The sequence below is a fragment of the Silene latifolia genome, chromosome X (assembly GCF_048544455.1).
Source record: "Silene latifolia isolate original U9 population chromosome X, ASM4854445v1, whole genome shotgun sequence".
NCBI classification, from domain to species: Eukaryota; Viridiplantae; Streptophyta; class Magnoliopsida; order Caryophyllales; family Caryophyllaceae; genus Silene; species Silene latifolia.
The window spans coordinates 136706248-136711462 of NC_133537.1; the positions used below are offsets into that span (position 1 = coordinate 136706248).

At 40.9% G+C, this 5215-nt stretch overlaps 1 non-coding gene across 1 annotated transcript; it reads right to left on the reverse strand.

Moving 5' to 3' along the window:
• Window positions 1-825: 825 nt before the first annotated feature.
• Window positions 826-932, reverse strand: LOC141624235 (small nucleolar RNA R71). The gene has a single exon (XR_012534045.1). It is a non-coding gene; the product is annotated as a small nucleolar RNA R71 (small nucleolar RNA).
• Window positions 933-5215: the final 4283 nt, after the last annotated feature.

Here is a 5215-nt window from a genome sequence, read left to right on the forward strand (position 1 = left end):
CTCTTTACTAATTGTAGAATTGTTTGTGAAGTTATAAATTGTGTTTTGGTCTAGGTGCTCCTAACGACAAGTACTGAAAACTAAACCCCACGAGGGAACACAACCAAAAATGGCGCCGTTGCCGGGGACGGTGTTAACTTGATTTAGATTTTCTTGTATTGTTATTAGTTGTGTCTTTCTTTGCCTTGGGGAAGTAAAACTCCTCAAGGATTGTTCTAATTATTTTCGAGTTGTTTGATATTTTGCATGTCTAGAAGATCACAAGGTAACTTGTTACCCTTTGATCACGAAATTGAAAGGACTTTGACAACCAATAGAAGACTTGCTAGGAGAACTTTGAGAGGTATTGGTGAGGTTGTAGATAATCAACCAAATACTATTGAGTTCATCAACCCTTTTGCAAGAGAAGGTGAGGATAACCCAACACAAAATCCAACACAAAATCAACCCACAATGCCTAAGTTTTCATCACATTCCGTACCCACCGAGGAGAACCTACCCAATGGTACTCCCACACCACAACACTTAACCGGAAACTTTATTGCCAAATCCGCATTTATCCAATTAGTCGAAAGAAGCCAATTTGGGGAGATGCCTAGTGAAGACCCTCATTCTCATGTGGAGACTTTTTGTGACTATTGTGATGCGATCTCTCAAACCGGTGTAACTCAAGACCAAATTCGATGGGTCTTATTTCCTTTTTCTCTAATTGGCACCGCGAAACAATGGTTGAAAGGCCTTGATAAGGCTACTCTCGGAATTGATTCTTGGAAAAAGGTGGCTCTAGCTTTCTACAAAAAGTTCTATCCACTGTAAAAGACTAACATGCTAAGAGCTCAAATTACGGGCTTTAAGCAAAGAGATGAAGAATCTTTGTATGAAGCTTGGGAGCGATTCAAGGGAATTTGTCGCTCATGTCTTCATCATGGACTCAGCCAGTGGTTCTTGGTACAACAATTTTGGAACGGTCTTTATGAAGATTCAAGGAACATTCTCAACATGGGATCAAATGGAATGTTCACCGAAGTTGATGACAATCAAACTTGGAACAAAATTGAGGAAATGGCGGTCCATAACTCACAATATAGTAGACCTTGCAAGGCTACTAGAGGAGGAAAGCATGAAGTGGACTCCATTACTCAATTGGGTGCTCAACTTAGTGCTCACATTGATACAATCAATTTGAAGTTTGAAAAAGCTATGGCTAGACTTGAAGAAGCCTCAAAATCACCAAAGCATCATGTTAATGCCATGACGGCATCTTCATCAATCCCAAGTGGGATATGTGAGAATTGTGGAACTTTGGGACATGACCAAAGTGAATGTAGGGGAACAAATGAACAAGTGAATGTAGGGGAACAAATGAACAAGTGAATACTTTCCAAGCATACAAGAGTGGTACCCCGTATTCAAACTATTACAATGAAAACACCAAATTCCATCCAAATCTCTCATACAAAAGCCAAAATGTTCAAAACCCTCAACCAACATACACCCCACCTCCCATGAGAAACCAAAATCAAAGACCCTTTTACAACCAATACCAAGGTTACCAAAATCAAACTCCATACAATCAACAAAATGACCAAGGTTTTGATGTTCAAAAAGCGGTCCTCCAAATGCAAAAGAATCAACAAGAGTTTTTCACTCAAATACAAAAAGATAGTCAAGCAAAGGAAATCACCATCAACAACATCCTAGCTCACACCAAAATGTTGGAAACCCAATTAACTCAACTAGCATCTTCAACCTCACAAAGACAAAAGGGGCAATTACCACCTCAAAGTAATCCCCCAAGACATGAAACGGTTAGTGCCATTCACTTGAGGAGTGGTACAAGGTATGAAGCACCGAAGAAGCAAGTTGAGGATGAAGTTGTGGAAGCTAGTGACAAATAAGAAATTGTGCAAAACTCCAAGGATGGAGAACCATCAAAAGGAGAAATCTCAAAGAAAAATGAAGACAAGGTCAAGGAGAAGGAGCCCATTGTGATTAGACTTTCTTTTCCAAGTCGTCAAGCCAAGCCCAAATTTGATGACCAACTTGGAAAATTTATGGAAATTGTGAAGAATTTGGAAGTCTCGATTCCTTTCACGGAATTAATCTCACGTGCCGGCCTATGCAAAATACATGAAAGACATCCTCACAAAGAAGAAGTCAATCCGGAAGCTTGAGACTATCGCCTTCACTAAGGTGAGTAGTGCAATACTTCAAGGGAGTTCACCTCCAAAACTCAAAGATTCGGGAAGCTTCTCAATACCGTGTACCATTGGCGACACCACGATCAACAAAGCCTTATGTGATCTAGGGGCTAGTGTGAGTGTTATGCCGTACTCGGTGAGTAAAAGGTTAGGGATGGGAGAGCTTAAATGCACCAATATCACACTCCAAATGGCCGATATATCGACGAAGACACCATTAGGGATATGGGAAGATGTTCCCGTAAGAGTTGGGAAATTTTTCATCCCAGTGGACTTTGTCATTGTTGACATGGAAGAAGATTCCAACATTCCAATCATTCTAGGAAGACCTTTCTTATACACCGCAGGTGTGGTGATTGATGTGAAGCATGGAGAGCTCACTCTAGAAGTGGGAGATGAGAGCATAACTTTCAATCTTGACAAGACCATGAGAGCTCCCCGTTTGCATGAACCATGTTTTATGATTGATCATTATAGCCGGAAGGATAATAGGAAGAAGTCGGAAATCTAATGGAAGAAGAAAATTGAAGATGATCCATTCAAAGAACAAGTGAATTGTAACAAAGAGAACTTGAAAAGCTCACCAAAGTCAAGCAATGAAGAGGATGGCCTCATTGGCCAAGACAAGAAAGTGGGAGAGTTGTCTCTATCAACTCAAGAGATCTTTAGTGATCAAGTAGATGGAGTTTGTGGTCTTTGGGACGATGAGTTTGAAGGGATTTTCAATCCCTATATTGGTAATGCTATCGACAAAGACTGACATGAAGCACAACAAGGGCAAAGGTCTATTGAAGATCTTTATCATGATAATGAACAAGCTTTTGACCACTTTTTCAAGGTGTTGAGCAACATCAACAACACCTTGGACATGCCCCCATGACATCTCACTAAGGATGAGAGTTTGGTGGAGTCCTCCCTAAACCACCATTTGAAAATATTTCTAACTCCATAACTCGCATTTTAATTCTTACATTGCATTTTTGTCATTTTTGGATTTTTATGCTTTGATCAAGATAATTATCATTTTTGAGAGAAGTGAGGGAGGGACTAATGATTCAATTGATGTGTAGTGCTTTAGCTTAGTGTGGGGATAGCAATTGCCTAGGCTACTCATGCCTTAGTAGTGCCCCTACAATGAAGAACACGGGATTTGAAGAATGAAAAATGACAAGGGATATGCAAGTGCACGGATGGAACTGAATCCGGGTAAAACAGGGAGAATCCGAGCGTCTTTATGGGAATCCGTTCGTCTTCAGTAAAGACGCCCGTCTTTGTAAAATCCGCCCGTCCGTCTAAGCTGAAAATTTGAAATTTTGGGACTGTCGAAGAATCCGAGCGTCCTGGTAGAGAAGACGCTCGTCTTCAGAAATCCGCCCGTCTAGGAAGGAAAGACGCCCGTCTTTTTACCAGTGTAAAACAAGAAAGCTCACTGTCTGAGAATCCGCCCGCCTTCAGTAGAAGACGCTCGTCCTGCAATCAAAGAATCCGAGCGTCCTTGCTGAAAGACGCCCGTCTTTAGGCGAGAATCCTGAACCAAAAAAAGGCAGAATCCGAGCGTCCCGAAGGAAAGACGCCCGTCTTCCCCTGCAGTTTTTGAAATTTTCGGGTATTTTAAATACCCCTCCCACATTCATTTCTTCATTCCTTCATTCAAAACACTACCCATAAACCCCAAAACTCAAAACCCTCATCCTCTCCATCACCAAAACAAGATTTCCTCAACCAAATTCAACAAAATCAAATCCAAACTTCCTTTTAACAACAATTAATCACTCATCTTCCAACAAAAATCAAACCAAGCACCAAAATCTTCAACCTTTGAGTCGATTTTTGAAATTATAAATGCAAAGCCTTTCATCTTAAAATCGATTTGGGTATACTTGGAAATTGAAGATTTTCACTCTTTTCTTGGTTAAATCATCAATGGCAAGGACAAAAGGATCAACAAAGGCACCTAAGGCAAAGGCACTCTCAACAAGACAAAAATGTCTTCAAGCAAAGAAAGCCTCATTGGCTATGGTGGTAGCTAGTTCAAACTTGGAAGTTCAACAACAAAATCCTCCCTAGGAAGCAACACCATCAACAACTCCGGAAATTGCTCAATTATCAAACTATCCGGAGGTAATTTTCAATTCTAACTCCCATAGGGATACATTTGCCAAGTATGCTAGAAAATCCTTTCTACCCACCAAATTCATATGTGAAGATGCCTTGAACAAATTGGGTGTCTTTGAACAAACAAAAGCCTTCTTTGAAGCCATGGGGTTGGGAAAATTGTTTGCTACAAGAGAATTGACATACCCCTCCCTTACCTTAGAATTCTTGAGTTCTTTGAAAGTTACTAAGGTAGAGACTAGAGAAAACATCGAGTTCTGCCTTGCTAATGTGAGTAGGCGCATCACCTTTGATGAATTGGGTAAAGTATTGGGTCTTAGTGATTCACCTAGTTATTACAAGAATCCCGAAAAGTATGACCCCGCTCCTCTATGGGAGGCGATTTCCGGGAGGAAATTTGAGAACTATCATGCTAGCCGCGCTCTATTAGTCCACCATCCGGGCATTAGAGTGTGGCACAAGGTCATCGGGAATACTATCATTGCAAGAAAAGACACTAACCACTTTACCAAGCTCGATTATGTTCTACTTGAGTCGGCCTTAAATATTGGAAGGGAATTCACCAAGCCTTACAATTCTCTAAGGCTTTTGGTGGAAAGATGGCTAAATGTTGATTGTGGAAAGCAAGGCACCACTTTTATTGTAAATGGAGGTCTAGTCACTCTTTTGGCTAAGTACTTTGATCCGAATTTCAACAAGGATAGCAAGTATGTGGCGAAAAAGGGGGGTCATCTCATTGACATGGATGCCATGATTAACAAGTACAAGTGGGTCACTCATAACCCTTTTGACACCAAATATGGGTGGCTCACCAATGAGGCTAGATCTTTTACTTTGCCTTCCAAGATATGCCGTTTGAGTGTCCATCGAACCAACTACCTTCTTCCCCTCTCAAAAGA